Source organism: Heliangelus exortis, chromosome 7 (assembly GCF_036169615.1).
Source record: "Heliangelus exortis chromosome 7, bHelExo1.hap1, whole genome shotgun sequence".
In the NCBI taxonomy this organism is placed as follows: Eukaryota; Metazoa; Chordata; class Aves; order Apodiformes; family Trochilidae; genus Heliangelus; species Heliangelus exortis.
In genome coordinates this window covers 18,958,803-18,979,157 of record NC_092428.1, presented here as the reverse complement: position 1 = coordinate 18,979,157, position 20,355 = coordinate 18,958,803, and the positions used below count along the sequence as shown (strand labels likewise).

The window sequence follows — 20,355 nt, the reverse complement described above, 5'->3', positions numbered from 1 at the left end:
AGATCATCCCCCTGCAATGCAAATACGGTGACAGCAGCATCAGGGAAGCCTGGCCGGGCAGCCACTGCCTCCTGCTTGCCTCTCCAGTTCTGGTACTGGGAGGGTGTGACTGTGACAGGGAGGTCACCAGGCGTGCTGACACACAGGGACCTGGGGAGCAGGCTGCTGTCAGAGCTCAAAGCTCACAGCCACATGACTTTGGGATAGGACTGGCAGTATCCCGGGTCCCTTGCTGACCCTTCACTTTGGGTGTCTTTCAGGTTTGGCTAGTGGCCAAAGTGGGCAGGGCCATTCTTCATTTAAGACCTCAACACATCTTTCAACAAAATCCATCTTCTCTGTGCCCAAATGAGGGGACTGGTGGAAGTTAGAGGAGGAGCACCAGGAGGGCAGTGCAGAGCCCAACGTGAGGGGAAGGGCCCACAGAGAAGTTGCCATCTCCAGCGTGAGCAAGTGCAGCTCCACAAGCAAGGACCCCAGGCAGTCACGCTGTACGCAAGGTACGGTTGTCCTCGGGCAGATGGAGACTGGAAAGAGGGCAGAAAGGGAACTAGAAAATTTCTAAGTGATTAAGAGAGGAAGGTGATGAAGAGAGTAGAGAAACCAGGACAGAGGATACTGGAAGAACATGACTCACTGTCTGCAGGGAAAATGAGATTCACTGAGAAGTTCAGATATGTGGAAACGAGGAAATAGTGATGCTGCAGGGGAGCAGAAGGAGAATTTATTGTAGAATTAATGGCTTGATGCAATTCTGAGTATGCAATGAGGGATTTGAGTGGGAATACCCAATTTGTACAGGCAAACCTGATGTACATTTTTCTTCAAAATTTTGCTCTGCTGGCATTAAGTATTCTTGTCTGGTTCTCACATATCTCCAGATTCTATGAAATTACATTCTTCTATATTTCTGATCTTCTTAGCCATGAAGTTGGAAAATTGTCAAAAAAACAATTTTCAAAACAGATTTTCCCTTCCTGAAATCAGAAAGTATGGGATTCGTTGCATCTTAGTCCATCAGGTTTCCCATCTGTTCAAAGGATTATGGCTGCTTCCATGAAATTAATACATTTATTTCTTTCCATGTTTATTAATTTATTTATTGGAAGAGAGAAGGACATGATTCAGAAGGGAAGTGCGGGATTTGGGAATAAGATGTAAAAGATGTTATTTTCTGATGGCATGGTTAGATCTGCTCTTTAGCATGTGATAAAGCTCAGATATGATTTATTCTCATTTACTTGAATGCTTTTGGATCCCAGATACCCAATGATAAAGGTTTTCTTGGTTTTGTTGCTTGTTTTCTGACTGGACTTTTATTTATTTATATATGTGCAGAATGATTTATTCTACTGGGAGGGATGTCAGACTATTTATTTTGGCACCTAGTTTGAGAATTAGGTTTTTTAATGTGCAGTTGAAATGTTTTCGCTTCAAGTCCCCTTGGAATTGTAAAATCCACCTGAGTAATGATTAACTGCAATAAAAAGTGAATAGTACTTAGCTTTATAAAATTCTCAAAACTTTCCACTGTTTTTTTGAGGTATAGACTGTATCCACATAGATACAGTCTATATCAAATGTATTTAACTTTCCATTTATATGAATCTCTCAGGAGTCATCAAGCTTGGATTTACTGATTTTTATTTTTCTTTTCATTTAAATTCTTATTGGAAAGCTAATTATATAGGGTATTAAGCTCCAGCTGTCTTTATTTTGATACAAAATTGTTTACTGTTTGATTAAGAAGACTTGTCCAAAATAACACTATATATGTCACGACAGAGTACATTTTATGCAAAATGTTATTTTATAGTATTTCCCTACTGAATTTTTTCCTAAGACTTGTTTAGTGCTTGGAAGGCATTCTGGAGAGAGCTGGCTGGTACAGCCATTGCTTCAGCTTCAGAGTGTGTCACTGTCAAATGCTCAGGACAGGGGGGGTAGGATGCCTGTCTGTGGAGTGGCTAAAAATTAAGCCAAGATTAACTCCCTAGGTAGCACCTGCTTGAAAAGATAAATCAGAGCTGGGAACAGTACATAGAGTGATACATCTAAGCCATGTCTGAGTGATGTGTGGGCTGTTGAGGCTCTTCCCTTGTCCTTGGGATGCTGGCAAACCCTGGGAGAGAATTCACAGATTCTAAGAATGTTTAGGTTGGAAGAGACCTCCAAGATCATCTAGTCCAACCTTTGACCAACACCATAATCTAACTACTAAACCATGTCCTTAAGGACCAGGTCCAAATGCCTTTTAAATGCCCCCAGGGATGGTGACTCCAGCAGTTTCCTGGGCAGGCCATTCCAATGCCTGACAGCCCTCTCAGTGAAAAAATGTTTCCTAAGAATGAGTGGATTCATCCCCTAACTTCTTCTGTCCAGACAGACTGGTGATGGCTGCATAAGGCTCTTCTTTCACCTCTTTGATAAATACAGATGATGCAGCTTAAAACACAGCCTTGGTCTGGAGCTGGAAGAGGAGTGGTGACTTTGTGTAGTGACATCCACTTCTCTGACCTTCCTGGGGCTGGCCCCCTCCCCATGAGCTCTTCACTCCTCTCAGGTAGTGGGCTGACCCCACACTGGCAGTAAAATATTACATCCCTGCAGGAGTCTTTCTTGGCTGCCTGCTGCTAAAATCATTCTGCTGAGACTTCACTTTGAGGACTAACGTTGCGTTTTCTTCCAGAAGGTGCAATTTTGTGATTTGTTTTTTGGTCTGAGAGAATGTAATAGTTTTATGTTCTTCCACAGATATAAAGGTCAAGCTTTTGCACTTAAGGAATGGGGTGGAAATGCTATCCTACTTTTTTATGCTTATGACAATGAATGTGATGTAAATAGCTACATTATTAGGCTTATTTCAAAGTATTTTTATTAGGGAATGTGCAAGACACTAGCTTTTCAGTAAAAAAAGTGTAAATGGCCCTTGTTGTGTTTGCATATTTCTTATATTTGCATAAAAACAACTTAATTTCCTGTGCATGTAAGAGCATTTTTATTTATCACAGTAGCTGAAGCACTTTAGTAAGTCTTTTTAGTTGGAAAATAGAGATGTCATTTAGTAGTAATTTTTTGCTCTACTGCTTATATTCCTAAATTCTTTCATAAAAGTCAGTGTATGATTTTATGAATATAAAAAATAAAAACATGGCTGGGGTTATATAATCCTCATTTAGATGCTGGTTTAGAGAGTGGGTAAGTACCATTATACAGAATAGAAAAGAAAAAAACTGATTAACCACCTTGTTTTACTGGTGGTTGATATCACATTTTGTTCAATTTCTTGGTGTTACAAAGCTTGCTTACTCTGTGGTTCATGTACCTGTTAGCAGCAAGATACAAGTGGACATTGTAGAAAGAATTAAAAATGAGGAACTGATTAACTTAGGGTATTTTCATAGGTTCCAAAACTTAATAGCAATTTATACTACCCTATTAAATCTAATATCCTCCTTTTCAATGAAATGGTCTAAAAAATCAAGCCAGTTTCTTGATACTGTTTGCATTTGAAATTGCATAGACAAAATTTCTTTAAAATCTCAGTGATTTTGTCTCATCAGAATTGTGACGGTGCAGCTGTTGATGATGATAACTTTTTATCTTTCGTAGATCTTAGATGTTTCTTCTAAGGGAAGGTATGTAGTATAAGTATAGAACATTGCTCACTAGGAATTATTCAAAATTCATGGGTGCATAGGGATGACACTCAGAAGAGTAGCTGTGGTGGACCAAGGCACAGAAAGATTGCCCTTTGAAGCAGGTGAAGGAAGAAGGGTAGGAACACTCTTCAAAGAGAGAAATGTCATGGTAAAATGAAAACAGAATATGACTAGAAGATACAAACCTATAATCAGATATCTTTTTTCAATAATTGCAGAATATAGTGAATCTTTGTGAAAGAGATCCATAGGAGGAGACCTCATGGCAAGAAATAGTTTTACAAACTAAAACCCACTGGGATGTAATGCTGTTTTTATATAACCTTGTCTTTGTTGTTTAACTCCAGTAACTCCAGTAGTTATGAAAAGTATCAAAATAATGTGAAATAGAAACAATTCCTATTTCCAACATCAACAAAATAAGTAAATATTGGAAAGAACTTAAGCACTTCCCTTTTATGGATACACACACACTCACACATGTATATAGCACATTGAAAGCAAGTCTCATAGTAAAATAATTGTTGCATGCACCTGACAACAGCAGGCCTCTGTGTTTTCCTTTAAGGCCTAAGCCAGCTAAGTCACTTTTTCTAAAAAGAGTCATTTTGAGCATTATGCTCTTTTGCTCCCGATAATTCAATGTGTGAATTATTTCATTATCATTTCACTGTCCCTCTACACACTTCAGGATTTCAAGAAAGCAATTTTATGCACTCAGTATTTAAACACCCACAAAAGCCTGCTGACGATTGCTGGAATTACACAAAAATCCTTCCATGGCTGCAGAGAAGGCTCAGATTCTTCCTGCAAAAGGCTAGTCAGACCTTCACATTTGATATGATATTTATTGAGAACAATGTTAACAGCTACCATATTGCTGTACTCCCACACTGATGCAAATGTTGGCAAAAGCTACTGTGCCAGCTGCCCACTTACACACTCTAGTGGCACCTTTGCTATTCATTAAATCCACAAACTGCTGTTTGAGTTCAATTAATACTCAAACACTGGTGTGGGGTTTTTTTCTGTCTCACATATTTAGCAGATTTCTGTCAGGGAAAAAAAAAAAAAAAACAAAAAAACCACATTCATATGGATTCAAAGCCTGTCAAACCAGACCAAACCCAGGAAAGTTAAGACTTTTTCAATGCCAGGAAATACCCTGTGTGGGTATTATGAGAGAAACAAGGATTAGTGCAGAGATTTGAAGAGATTAAACCTTAATTAAAATGAGCACTTGTACACAGTACATATGGCAGACTACTCTTATAGCTGTAATGGAGCAAAAGTCCTCCTCCTAGAGTTACTCAAGTCCTGCCTCTCATCCTACCCAAGGAGTGGCTTTATTACAGTGACTGCCTTGTTTAGGTCAGTATAGAAACATGCAGAAGACTCCATATGGCATGGTGCTTCTCTGAAACAAGAGAAGGTGGCTTCCGTAATCAGCATTTGTTTATAAACTGCATGGTATTTGCCCTGCTGCTCAGACACTCTTCTCCTCCAGCCCATGATGGCATGGTTACCATCAATGGCACCTGCATTCCCCTCTTTAGCAGGAGTGGAAGGGACCATCATCTCCAGTCTAAGACAGTGTCTGCCTGCTGACCTCTAAAAGAGGCTGCAAGGCCATATTGAAGACTTGAGTTGATGTTTCTTTTAACTTTACACAGGTGAAGTTATGTTTACCCAGTTTTTCTAAGACAATTATGACAAAATAAGACAAAAATTTCTAAGACAAAAATTCTTATATTTAAAAAAAGATAAAGCAAATCTAAATCCAGTGCCTGACACTTCTGTGGCTGTGTAATCACTTTCTGTGTCCCTGAAGCTTCATTTTGATTATCAGGAGAGATTTTATACTCTATAGACTTGTGATGAACAAGAAGCATGTAAAGATCATGCATTTTTTCTCATGTGGAGAAAAAACCTTGAAACTTGTGATGTATATCCTTCTGAAATGGCCACTTCAGTATTTTAAAATAGAAATACAGAATATCAAAAACATATTTTAATGGCATGCCAACATCTTTCCAAAATACCAGCAGTACCGTTCTTGTCTGGAACTTGAATACTAATTCAAGAGGGGTTCTTCTGTAGTGCTACTGTTAGCTTTCAAAACTCCTGCTATTATAATCCATTGCTATTCAGTATTTTATTATTCTCAGTAGGACTTTTACTGAAGAGATGAAACATGAGTAGGCCATAATTAGTCCTTTCAGCAGTTCTAGTTGTGTATTTCAAGCTACTTTCTCTTAAGTAGAAGCCTGCAGGGTCTCTCCATTGGTGTTTGCCAGTATTCCCTTCTACTTTAGTCTGTTTTTTGGTGTAATGTTATTTTAGGGACATATTTGATGCTTTAGAATTAAAGTCTAGATACCCACATTTACATCTCTTAAAGCACTGGGGCTTCTGCTTTTCAGACTCCTCTGGTAACTTCATTCCTTTACGTTATTCAGGGGTTGGTGAGTGTAAAACATACCTCCAGATTGTTGCCAAATTAATTGTTTATAGTTAAACATATTAAGTTTAAATTACTTGAGATACTGTCATAACAGGTATAAACTAATTAGTCTAATCAATGTTGAAATACAGTGCCATCAAGTTCCAGCTGTCATTTTAGAATGTTTTTCAGTGAAAATCCTTCTGTGCTGTTCTGCTGATGCTACTGGGCTGGATCCACCTGTGTTTGAGCCAGTGAATTTCCTTCTTGCTTTCACTCTGGAAAGAAAATACTCTGGTTTAGGGAACTTCATGAGATATTTTATCCTTACACTTTTTCTTCCCCTCTATTCCTTACTTGGCAAATATATTGGTGTTATACACAAATACAGAAATATTTATATTGCATATACATATTAAAAGGTGACTGAACAAAAGAGGGTTGAGAAAGGTAAAAGGAAAAATATTACTTTAGTGCAGAAGGAAATGCAAGAAGTTTGCAGAAGCAGAGAAAAACTCTTTCTTTAGAATTCTAGTAGGCAGTATTAGTGACTTTTAAAATAATAATGATGTCTGCTGGGACATGTACAGAGCACTAAGCTCAGCTATCTGGTGGCTGCCAAATGATACTGCTCTGCAGCCACTGCTTCCAATACAAATAGCTCAGCTACATATAAGTATCATTACTGGAGGCAATCAATCACATATGGAATAGCATTTATAATTATGGTCTGTCATTCTTATACATTCAGTTATTTTTACAACTAAGCTATATTTGAGACTAAAATGTATATTGAGACAACTGAATGTCTTCCTCCTAGAAGAAGTGGAGAAAAAGAAGAGTGCGAATCGTCAGCATAGGTCAAGAAATAATTGAAATTTAGAATTCAGTGCCTGGATGTATTTCATCTTCAGAACCAAAGCACTGCCACCCTGTGCAACCTTTTGAAACACATTGGTGCCTTAGGCTTAAGTACACAGTGAATGAAGGGACCCAGACATCCAACTTCCTGCTTGTGATGGAAAACAACACAGCAAGTGGAAGGAGGAAAAGCTGTAAGAATGTTATAAAAATTACAGATAGTTTAAAGAAAATTGTTAATAGAAAAGATACCTTTGAGCAGAAAGTTAACTTCTTGAAACTCCCTGTGTCTCTGTGTTTATCGGCATCATGAGAGCAAAATGCTTTAAGCATTTTTTAATATTTATTTTGCTGTCAATATCTGTTGCACAAACACTTGTTTTGAAAATTTCCAGCAAGTATGAATTTGCACACTGTGGGTTACCATCTCTCCAGAACTGTCTGAAGGAGGATGTCTGAAGCATGATCAGCTTGGCTGTATATGCAGCACCAGCCAGAAACACAGATTCACTTGCTTTTCTTTAGGTATTAAACTTGTTGAGGTATTCTTACAGCCTCCACCCATGAACATTGCTAATCCCTCTGGTGTGTTCAGGTCTTGCACTCACTGGCTTTTTATCATTTGATCCGAGCACTGCAATCAGGGTGGTTGCAGTGTGACATTATGTAGCAAAGCAAGATAAAGACTGGAACAGATCAGACAGTTATAAAAATTAATAGAAAGGACAAAAGAGCCTCTCTGCATTTGGTTACTCTTCATTCTGCTACTGTTGCTTCTTTACCCTTCTTTTCATTTTTTCTTTTACATTTTGCTCTCTGCCATCAAGATTTTAAGCATTTTAAGATATTCTCTGTGTCGTTTTCTACGTAGCACATGAGTGGTGAGGAATGAGCAAAACTGAATAAATGCACTCTGACTTAGGAGCAACAAGCAATTCACTTACTGCAGGAGGTGCTGACACAGCACATGGGGAGCCTCTGAACAGAGTACCACAGCACCTTTGCAGAAATCAATGTGCAAAGAATGTCAGACATCGTGTGTCACCATGTGGTAGCTGGTTAAGAACAATCTATTTTTCTCCAGCCTGAACCTACCCCAGATATTTGCAATATCTCGACTCCAGTTCTTGAAGCATTTGTTCAGTTTTGGTTCAGTTTTACTTAGGATTAAAGTGAACTTTCTTAGTTACCTCCCATTTCATCAGCTGGACATCTTATTAGCTAAATACCAGGTAATGGGTTATCACACAGGATTCTCTGGAGAGGTGCAACTTCTATGAAGTTTCTTGTATACATTTGAAAGAGGGTGAATTTTATTTCTGTTGGACTTTTACTAGCTTTGGATATTTAGAAGACTTCTGAGATGGCAATACCTGTGTTGAGCCCCCTGCTGTTTTTCTGTTTATATTCTGCTCGTTACATTTTTCTTTCCCAGTCCTTACGTAAGGAGATTACATAAAAGCAGACTTCAGTCTCCAAAATCATTTACCATATTAAACAGCAACTACCATCAGTGGGTCTCTATCAGCTGCCTGGAGCAGAAAGGAGACATTAGGAAACCAGTTGTTTACAGTGCTCATCAATGTTTGCTGCCAGTCATAGGCAGATGTCATCAACAGTCATCATGCAGATCTGAAAATAGAACAAAAGACATGGACAGGTCCTAAACAATTGATAAACTGCCTCTGACCAATGTGTGGAGCCATTCTCTCCACTAGCCTCCCTCCACTAAGGGATTCTGCAGATCTAGACCTAGGGCAGCATGTGGAAGGGTTACTCAGCCAGGGTGCACATCAGGTACTCAGTCAGTACATATCAAGCTGAAGTCTCCTCACCCCTAAGAGTTAGGGTTTCTCAGTGTGTCCCCATGAACTGTCCTAACAGACATTAGGAACATGATCAGCTTGTGCCTGATCATCTTTGCAGCAGTGCTGTGTCAGCTCTAGAAATGGAAAGTGATATTTGGCCTTTGTTGTTCTTCCTTTTTCTCTGTACCCCAGAAAGCACTGATAAGCAAAGATAGCAAGCATTTTGGGGTGGAGAAGGGCAAAGAGATTTTTAGAGCTCCTCTGCCATGTGTGCACTTCTTTGGCTGTCCCAGGCACTGTGCTGTGCCCTGGGTAGGGACAAAAGTGTCAGGGTACAGAAAGGCTCCTGTGCTTCCATCTTGCCCTCCTCTCCAAACCATGTGAACTCAGCATCAAGAGCTCTGAAAGAACTTCTGCAATTGCTGTGTTCCATGGAAGTGGACAACTTGCCACGGTCTTATATTCATACATGTGCACAAATCTGTCTTCCTCTGCTTAGCTCACACAAAAGGATGAAGAGTACAGAAAACAGCTTCCTCTCCCCTTCCTTCCCCCATCCTCTCACAAGGCTTGAGAGAACACTGCCTTCTCCTTTTCTTTGACAAGTGCTGGCGAGCACAGGCTGTTACAGTCACTGCATACAGTGCCTTGGCATCAGAAGTGGTCAGCTGATCCCATGCTCCTGTTTGCTTGCTGTCATGTGGCAGAGAACATGAGAGAAAGGAAGGAAGGCTATCCTGCTGTACTTCTGAAATGAGGCACAGCAAGCACTGTGTGCCCACAGCTCCAGCTGGCCTGCCAGTGTTTGGCTGCTCTTTAGTGAGCAGGCAGAACATTACAAGTGACTTGCACTTAGCTGCTCCCCTGTGCAAACCCCTCTGATCTCCAGCAGGCCTGAAAGACATGATTTAAGGCTTTGAGAAATGTATTGCTTAGCATTTTTGGAAGTGCACAGCTAGCATTCATGTGGTAATGTTATCTGTGAATTACAATAGTGCTTTGTGAAGGCTACCAATACTGCTAAATGTAATGACAGGAAAAAATAATTTTTAAGATATGTCTCTGCCAGATTGAAATTCTGTTTTTCAGAAATAGCTAACTGTCCTCCCACAGTGGAAGAAGGCTGGATGTATCTTTGCTGTTTGCTTCTTCTTCTTTACATTCCCTAGAAGGATGCAAGCAGAGGGGCTTTCTATTTGTTCATCCACTTTCCCAAAACAAGCAGGACACCACAGCAATAATCTTTTGGTGACAAAAATATTGTACTGGATCAAAGTTTCTTATAAGCTATATAGCAGCACAGACTGTTATGCTTTACCTGTGCAAGAAGTAATCTCTTTCTTTAACAGCAGTTGAAGCAACAGGAATTTTTCTGACTGCAGTTTTTGATTTTATGCTTTTCTGATCATTCTCCTTCTCCCTTTTAGTTGTTCCTGAAGTTGTGACACGAGATTAGGGAATCTTAAGAGCTTAACTGAGTTCTTAGCATACCATCATTTCAAGATGAATAAGCATTCATGAAGACAGCCTGCAGGAAGGGAACTGATGTACTATTTGAATGCCCTGACTTTATAATGCATACAAAACTTTCTCTGCAGGAGTGTGCCCAGTGCTGAAAACTTTGCCTTAGGGTTCAGATTCAGTAATGAGGCTCCATGGCCAGTTGAGGGGTAAGAAGAAGAAGAAGAAAAAAAATTAAAAGCAATGAAAGAAGATACCCACAATCATTGTTGCAGCAAAGCTTTTGCTCCTGCATCCCATGGAACCACCACATAATAGGATGGAGAACTGACCCTGCTCTCAGTTGCCTGCCTTGCAGCAGCATGCAGGATTGCAACTTTGGTTTGGGAGCAACTGGCTTATGGAGAGGCAGCTGGCTGCTCTGTTTTGAGATGAGCAATTTTCTGTTGAGGTCAATGAGAGTTTGACAGCATAAGAAGCTCAGACCACCATCCTTAGAGAGGGTGGAGAAATCAAAAATGAGAAAATAGGGACAAGACCATACTTTCTCTCTAAAACTGTTTGAATTATCAATTTCAATTGAAATATATTTCTCCATCAGAGATTTCTCCATCTCTTGCTTTTCCCAGCAAGATGCAAGAAAGGAGGTTTTACTTCAAGATGAATTCAGTTTGCATAAAGCTTGCATAATATCTCCATGCAGACAGTGCTGTCAGAGAGCCATTTTAACGAGTGCTGAAAAAGCCACACCAACTGTAGTCTCATAGCACTGCTTGCTCCTGTTGCTGAATTGTCACTCCTGTCACCTACCAGGCACTTGCCTTCTGCAACCAAACAGCAGCACATTGGGAGTGAGCATCTTTGCCTAAACTGTCTGCTAGTTAATAATGCTTGCTGATGACCACTGTTCTCATAAGTTTTAGATAGCAAATGCCAAAGCACTGTGCTTCAAAATAAAAACAAGTCTCAGATGGGTTGGTTTTACCCATGCTGGCCATCATGTTCAGTGCATACTTGTTTAGATGATTTTTGGCAGTCTTCATTAAGAAGGTAGCTTTGAACTACCTGGTCAGAGGAGTGTGGAGGACACACCAATGTTTGCTTTCACAGCTGGGCTCCCCAGTGTCTGTCTCACATGGCAGTTAGAATCTCTTATCTCTCCTAACCATGGGAAGAAGCCCTGAAGAGATCTTGGAGCTCCTTCCTATGTTTTCTTCCTGAGTCATTTGCTGCCATGTTTTTATTGAACATCACAACTCTGGTGCTGGAAGCAGGAAGGTTTGCTTGCAATTCATGGAGGGGCCAGTCACATGCCTTTTGGGTGTTTGTGGTAACCCCGTTATTAACTCCTGAGGGCATAAGACTTAGTGGTCAGGCTATAGATAGCCTGTGGCTCTGATTGCTGCTAATCTCATTAACCCTCAGACTTAGCTTGATTTATACTTTGATTTGCTTCCCCTAGTTTATAGTGATATATTACTCAGCTTCAAGAACAGAACCACGGGGTACGTGATAAAAAAAAATGGTAATGAAGCACTTTTGTTCAGGCCTAAAACTCCCTGCAGAGAATGGAGGGGTTTGATACAATTCAGTGCCACTGGCACTCACTTCCATTGCAGTATTAGGCAAATGTGAATAGTTCTTGGTCAGTGCTAAAGAATTTCAGTTTTCTCTCTCTCCTTAGACTCACTCTGTGCCATACCTGCCTTTTCTGCATAATTTGCTTGAATAAATCTTTTGAGTGTAAAAGCACATGTATCAGTAAGTTTCTAGCATTTTTACTATAAATTAACATTTAGCTCTGCTCCAAAAGTACACACAGCTTTCATTACTTTGCTAATATCAGGGCTAGTTCATTTCTGGCAGGAGCTGTTTAGTGGTTGTAGAAATTAAGGGGATTTTATGATCAGTTGTTCTATGATATTAGCTGTATCACTGTCGACATGTGTATAATTATGCTGGTGCAACCTCTATATTAATCTGATGGAGCTACAGCTATAAAATATGTTTAAAAGGGTAGTGACTGTTCTAAATGTTTAATAAAATAAACTGTAGAAGTGTAGCATACAAAATAGAAAGATTGATCTAGATGACTAATGCTTAAAGTAAAATATCTCTTCTCTACCTCATTTGCCCTCCCTAGCCCAAAAATGACCAGGTAGATGTCATGTGGTATAATCTAAAAACAGGACTGTCAGTGATTAAATTGAATTTATATGGAGATATATTAATCAGAAGATGACACTGAGACTCCCATCCACTGGGAGTAGATGAGACTAAAAATGGAGAAAAATAAAACCAGAGAGAATTAAGAAAAAAAATGCTGGTATTAAAAGGGGAAAATAGAGAAATCACTATAGTAAATTAGTAAATTTAGGTAAAAAAAAAAAAAAAAAAAAAAAAAAAGCTCATGTAATATATCAAGTTAGCAGCTAGCATGGAAGAAAGAAAGGGAGGAAATTAGAGAAAAAGAATTTACAGATGATAGGCTTTTGATGCAAGTTCAGCAGGTCACCGATAAGCAGTGATCAGACAAGTCTGAAAACAGCCCCGTGTTCCATCACACTGCAGCCACTGTCAGACTTCTGGCATTAAGCAACAGCTGTGCCTGGATAAATGGCCACTTGTTCTGCTTTGCAGCCAGTACTGTCCCTATGAGCATATAGTGTAAATTAAGCACCAGGAACTTTTGACAAGAGGTGAAGGGCTAGTGTTAGCCTAGGAGAGACAGTTTTGCCATATTAGTTTGCTGTTCTCATTTCTGATTCCAGAAAATCCTGCAGATTATCATAGACAGCTGTTGCAAACACGTATAAGAATTGAGAGGGCATTCACAAAGACTAGATTTAGCCTCAGGATGCTTTGCTCCCCAGCTTCCTGTGGAATGAAGAGAAATTATTTCTGAAACAACTCAGACCACCCACAATAAACTCCCACCGAGACCCTTTGCTGAGGATTTTATCACTCCCCACTGGCTGTGGAAAGATCCTAAAGCAAACAGGCTCCTTAGGCTAAAGGTGGTCTTCACAACTCAGCTTTTGTGCAGCCTGGCTTAAGAACCAGGAGCAGTATATCAGTCACTAGCAGAGTTTGGTGTCAGTTCTAGGATTTTTGAAGATCACAGAATGCCTCAACTTACTTTAAGTACTTCAGGGCACTGCATATGCACAGCGACTGGTAATCTGTAAGGAATGCTATCATTAAATAACATAGTTCAGATCTGCCATACACCCAGAAAACAAGTAACAGTGATAGGACATCATTCAGAGCAGAACATGGTTTAATTAAAATGCTTGTGAATGTTCTTACCAAAACAGTGGTATAATCTGTCACTTAACTGCCTGTTCATTTACTTTTTCTAGCTAATCTGCCTGTATAGGTGTGCTATAAAAGCACATCCTTTTCCTTCTGTTCCTTTGCAGTTAACCAGCTGTTTGCATCGTAGAAGTGGGAGATAAGACAATAGTATTTTGCCTTGCCATGTCACCTCAGTCATAGCAGGTCTTGATGGTACAAGAGCTGGCAGGAAGCAGCATCAATCTAGAATGACTATCTTGTGTGCTTATACAGAAGCTCTACAGTAATAAGAAAAATAGATCATTAGAAAACACTGAGGAACTAATCACTTAGACTTTCTTTCTTAAGTTTGTGTATTACCGAACTGTACCTCCTACTTGTCCATCTTCGAAGAGTTTCATGTCATCCAATGAAAGTATTATGAGAAAAATCTAACACACAGGATCAGCTGAGGGAGCTGAAGAAAAGCATTTTTGGAAAAGGGAAGGGCAGAGGAGAGACTCTAGAAAATACTGTAATGGAAAGCCAGCAGAAACATGTCTTGTTCCAATGCAAATGGGAAATGCTGAAGAGTATGTGTCACTGTGGGCTACTTAAAAGTAAAATACGAAGTGCTCTGGCAACAGAAAACTGGAGGGCCACCAAAACAGGCTTTTATATTCCAAGTTGAGTGCACATGAGAAAAATAGCATGAGGATACACAAAAACTGTTGCCAAGAGCTTAAAGATATTATGAAGAGTCTGTGTTTTCTGTCCTGAAGCCATAATAACATAACATGACTTGGCCAAGAAAATTAATTGTAATTAATTTGTAATATGGAGATAAAATTTGAGACCAGTTCTTATTCCCACTGAAACTAATTGGAATTTTGCCATGAAGTTTATTGGGAAGGGGATTAAACTTTAATTAATGGCTTGGTTAAGAAATCATTGATGTAATTGTGAACTGCTGGGAAAAAGTAACTAAGAAATACATAACAAAATATCACTACTTGTTCTAACCCATCTGAGGTGTCCATTAGGGTATTTATAGAACTGATGGAACAGTTGTTAAAAATCCACAGAGAACTGAGGAAGTAGAAGGAGACCAATAAAGTCAGAATGTCACAAGTCTTTAAAAATTGAATTAAGTGTAACTATGGAAACAAGCGTCCTATGGGCATGGCTCCAAATTGAAACAGATAGCAAAAATATTAAAGCAGAGGGGGGAAAGGTATTCATATGCAGGTGACTATTACCATGAGACCCAGATATGACAGGTGTAGTACAGTAAACTAAACAAGACAAATTAGAACCTTTATCCTTCCACTTCTTTAAGATGAAGCCAGAGGATTAGTAAAGAATAGCATCACAACTTTACAAAGGTATTTGATGCCCTGCCACATAATATCCCAAGATTTACAGAAATAAGTCAGCTTAGGCTAAAATTCACTTAAAGCTATCACAGGCTGGCCACTGAGCTGTAGACAGAAAGTAAACATGAATAACAGTAAGCATTGTCAAGAACAAGTGGTTGGTAGTATCCTTTAAAGGTCAAGATCTGGTCCAATATCTGGAGGATAAAGCATTAATTAAATGTGAAAATCATACTGAAGCAGAAAGAATACTTAACAGCACAGAGGAGAGAGGAAATACAGAAGGTAGTAGTTGTTCTCTAGGGATACTATAGATCTAATACAGTAAGGCTAAAATTAAAAGAAAAGCAAATTAAAAAATTATAATGCTAGCCATTAACAGTACTTTGTGCTCATTAGGCAACAAATAAATTTTATTAAGCTAAAAATATATTATTCTTGTCTATGAAAGAATTTATCTTCTTAAGTGCTTACTCAGGCTTTATAAAGCTGATGAGAAAACTGAAATTTGGAAAGCAGCAGCATAAATGGCATTAATGAAATGGCAGTTTGTTCTATGTCTTTCTGCTGGCCTGAGAGAAGCATTCCTTTTTAATTGTTTACGCTGCTCAGAATTGCACACCCAGGTTATATGGTTGTAGGGTTCCATACTCTGAAGTGCTCAATATGAATGTGGTGTGTGGTAAGGAATAAAGGCTTAAATAACAGGGTGTTTCCTTGATGCTGCTGGGTCAGACCAAAGACCTACCTAGCCCAGAGTAGTCTCAGTACTGGCTGACAGGATATGTTTACAGAAAATTAAAAGCACCACGGTCTTCAGTGGCTCTTTCCCAGACTCTACAAATTTTCTAATTAGAAACTCTGAATCCCTTGTGGGTTTACTAACTCTACAGGATTTCTTTTCCATGAACTTTTCCAGCCTCACCTTGGACCAATGCAAACTCTTAGCTCTGACACCATCCTTTGTCCTTACAAGTCTAAAACCAATTGCACAAAGTACCACCTCCTCCTTTTTGTTTGAAACTGGCTGCCAAAAGCTGCATTTGACACCCTCTTACTTTTCTACTGGGAAACTTGGCAAACAGTCAGACTTTCGCCACCTTGCTTGTGCTGCTCAAGCTTTAGTGAATCTCTGTTGCATACCCTCTTGGTTTTCTTTTTCACACACTGGTTGTCTTTTTATCTGAGTAACAGATGAGTTTTCCCCATACAAAAGCCATTTTCACATACTACTACAAAAAAATTATAAATTCAGAAGTAGGTCCCCCAGCACTAGAAGCCATAGAATTACCTAAGAATTGCATCTTTGACATTTTGAAGCATGCTTTATAGCCTTGCAAGAAAAGCCTGAATGCAATTGCTGAAATGAAGTCTTTCTAGCAGAGAAGGAAAAGCATTTTGTGATGTATGAACTTCTGCATACATCTCACCTGAGTGTTTCAAGAAATAGGGAGGACTTCCCAGCATCAAGAGCAACATCAAAGCAGAAAACCACAGACAGACCCTTCTCCAAGAGAGATGCAGCCTCACTGCTGGATTGTGTGTCAGGGTGCCTGGCTGCAGTTGTTACCTTAGCAGAGAGTGGGAGAAAGATGGAGAGAATCCAAAGGAGGGCAACCAGGCTGGTGAAGGGACTCGAGCACAGATCCTATGACGAGAGGCTGAGGGAGCTGGGGCTGTTCAGCCTGGAGAAGAGGAGGCTCAGGGGAGACCTCATCACTCTCTACAACTCCCTGAAAGGAGGTTGGAGCCAGGTGAGGGTTGGTCTCTTCTCCCAGGCAACCCTCAGCAAGACAAGAGGGCACGGTCTCAAGTTGTGCCAGAGGAGATTTAGGTTGGACATTAGAAAGAATTTCTTTACTGAGAGGGTGATCAGACATTGGAATGGGCTGCCCAGGGAAGTGGTGGATTCTCCGTCCCTGGAGATATTTAAAAAGAGACTGGATGTGGCACTCAGTGCTGGTAACTGCAGTGGTAGTGGAGCAAGGGTTGGACTCGATGATCTCTGAGGTCCCTTCCAACCCAGCTGATTCTATGATTCTATGATTCCAGAGCTAAAACTGAATACTCCGCTGTTCTGCTTTGGATTTTCCTAGAGAAAAAAGGTAGAACTGTGCCATCATCCTCTTTGAGTATTTGAGGAGGCTCTTGCTTTACTATCTGAGAATAAACAAAGAGGTCCCCAGTGAGATCCTGTGCCTAGTGCTCTAAGCTGTCATATGTCAATGTCTGTTTCTGTGCACAAAAGGAAGCTGTGTTGCTCTGCACATGAACTGTACATAGTCACAGCTTTCACCTAGGGGCTTTAATTTTTTTTTTTTTTTAATTTTTTTTTCCTTCTTTCTTTCTGTCACCAGTGTGTGAATTTTACTTCAGTCCTGTGGTATTTGAATAGTAGCTTGCACACAATCCTTTGCAAGTATGTGCCTTCACAGGCTTGAAACAGACGCATCCACTAAAGACAAAGAACCACTGGGAAATCGCAAAGCATTTTTTTCCTTGAAAATTCAGGAATTTGTTGCAAAGCTGAGTCAGTTCTACTTTTAGAACTGACCCAACCTGCTGGATACTGGTTTTGACCTTTCCATCTATTTGTCCTTTAATGCATTGCTTTTCTCCTAAAAAAATTTATTTTCTCCCTTGCTTTCCTTTCCTGAAAACTATGTCTATAGCCTTTCTGCCTTCTGCTTGCACAGTCCACTGAGCAATCACATAGGTCTTTTTTATTCCCAAATCTGGAAGAGCTGGAACTCTGAGTCTTGCTGAAGTCTGAGAAAGGAGGTGTCTTTTGTAACTTGCAAAAAAACCTGCTACTGTGAAATACAAAAGTGTTTTCAAATAAGAAGAATGGGGTTGCCTTACAGTTCTGCTGCTGCTGCAGGGCAGTTTTTCCAAAATGGGATGCAGCTCAGGCAGGACAGAACTTTGAAATGGTGTGAGGGTTGCTTTGTGAGGAGTAGAGAAGTGCAAAGTACCTCTCTTTTATTTCTTGAATGAGGTTGTGGGTCCTAGGGAAGAAGCTGCACACCTCTCCAGCCGGATGGCAGCCTCTCTGCCTGTCTGCTGCAGAATGGCAGCCCTACAGCAAGATCTTGGTGGCCTGCCTGGGGGGGCTGTGAGTGCCAGGATAAGGTGTGGGAGCTGAGAATGTTGAATGGAACCAGGCAAAAGGTGTGTGGCACAGCTCATGTTTCCTGGCACAAGTGTTGTGCTAGAAAATGGTGCTTCTCTCTCCTTATGAGAGTTGCAACATCCCCACTCTTAATGAACTAGAGTATTTAGAGGTGAAAATGCTAAAGGCTGCTGTTGTGGCAAATTCTTTGCAAGTTTTTGCAGGTCTGAACATCTGAACACAGGAAAGTCTGTTGTCTCTAATGTTGTGCTGCCACTGGCATACTTCCTATTACATAATGTTGACCCATATTAGTGATATGTGACATTTTTTGCTAAACACTGTCAGGGATAATCCATCAGAGAATACATTTTCTGATTATATGCTGAGACATTGTCATCTCTTAGCACAAATGTAACCTGTGCCTCAGACAGTGCTATTCCTTGTTAAGACAAGTGGAATACATCTCTTTCCAGTAGGAAAAACACTAAGAGACTATTGTGTGCTTTGAAACCAAAATACCTAGGACTAAATTTGCTACAGAATAATTGCACAGAATTGCATCAGGGAATAATTTGAGCTTTAAAAATGTTGAGCCCTAGCCCAAGTGATAGAAGTAGCAATTGGCTGAAGGAAGCATAAAGGCTGAAGTCTGACTCTGCAAAATGCTGTCTCAGGCAGGTCCAACTTGTTTCATGCTTCAGTAAAGTGGAGCTGTGGAAAAGGTTTCTCTGCTCTTCCACTGAAGTCTGCCAGTATTTGTAGAATAAAAACAGTCTTTGCTTTTTTGGGTTTTTTTATTTTTTGTTTTTTAAAGAAAATTGCAGGGAGATAAATAGATACAGCTCAGACAGAGGTTATTGATGAAAGGCAGAGGAGAAATGAGAAGCCTTGGAGGAATGGTGACACCCCAAAGCTGTCTGCTTTCAAAGAGCTATGCACAATCCATCTGTTCTGAAGAACCTGATTTCAGTTGCATAGAATAAAAAGTAGAGGAAAGAAAGCTGTATAAAACAGAGGCAGAGAAGGTAAAATGGGAATTCTGTTATTCAAAATCAGGGCCTGCTTTGAATCGACTTTTTATAATGTAGCAAAGAAGTAACAAGACTGTAAGAGCTGCTGAAGCATCTGCCACATTGTAGAAAGGAATGAATCTGGAACACAAGGCCGAGAGACTAAATAGACCACCTTCAGACAAAGAAATTTTCCAGCCTTACTTAGGACATGACTGTGTGCTAGGAACAGTTGCAATATCTATGTAGGAAATGAATGCTTGTCAGAGCCAAAATTAAAACCTGATGCTGTCTCACCCACTTCCATTTTTTCCCTTAGATTCTACGTTTGACCTCATTCTGTCTGTGCATTCATTCATATATTCCTCTCTTCCCACCTCCTCATTGACTCACTCTATCTCCCTGTTTGTTACTGCTTCCTTTTAATTTTCTCTTCCTTCAAGTTTCCTTCCCACTTATTTCATTTCTCCTCTGCCTGACCCCCCTGTGCACATTTTCCTTTGCAGTAAAAAAACATCAGAGAGACAGAGGAGAAAAAAATAGATGAGAGAGGAAGGGAGGGGGCGAAGAGGAGACAGCACAGAAAGGGTGCTCAGTGTTGCACTTTCTCCCCAAGCTGCACTACAGATCTTTGAAGGTGCTGTAGGAGTCTGGATTCCGAAAAGCTGTTCCTTTCTCCCAGGCAGCAGCAGTTGGCAGTGGCTTTGTGAAAAAGGTGATGCCAGAGCTCATTTCCTCAGATTAGTGTCCCTAGAAGCCATCATAAAGTCTCAAATAATCCCAAACTCCAGCTGGCAGCCACTCCTGATTGACAAACATCTGGCTCTGTGTGGACCTTGCTATTGCGCCAGATCAGTAGGGACACAGTAGGAGGCTGGATGGTTCCTGGACATCCAAAATGGGAAACTAGAACCTCGGGAGTACCTTAGACTTGCTGGCATGCAGTATTCAACAAAACACATCACAGCAGGCTTGCTGTGGGTAGGGCAGTGTTTGGTGAGATGGTGTTTCTCAAAGCACGTGTCTTGAACTGCCAAATGTTGCCAATTTTGGTTTAGTGAAACAACAAAGAGGTGCCAGCAATGCTTATTGTTATGGGCAGTAGGAAATGTGCTGAACTTTACCTGTAGACTGGGATCCCATCCAAGCACGATGGACTTGATCCCAAAGTCAATCCATAAACTGGAGAAAGCCCTGTACCCCCACATCTCTTGAGGCCCTTCATCTTCCACTTTGCAGACCTGTGGTGAGGAGGGAGCCAAGCTCTCAGACCCACAGTGCTGCACAAATTTTAATTTCTTCTCCTATTGCTCTTTATTTAAATTTTCTCCATTTCTGGCCCC

At 40.2% G+C, this 20,355-nt stretch overlaps 1 protein-coding gene across 2 annotated transcripts in view; it reads left to right on the top strand.

The window, feature by feature from the left end:
- Positions 1-20,355, top strand: part of PHYHIPL (phytanoyl-CoA 2-hydroxylase interacting protein like) — a 64,222-nt gene that overhangs the window by 8,583 nt on the left and 35,284 nt on the right. The window contains exon 1 of one of the 2 annotated variants that reach the window (XM_071749212.1): positions 370-500. The exons of the other annotated variant lie outside the window; for it this stretch is intronic. The gene's annotated coding sequence lies outside the window, so the exon portion shown is untranslated. Of the gene's footprint in view, positions 1-369; positions 501-20,355 lie in introns of those variants that run through there. 2 annotated transcript variants of the gene reach the window in all.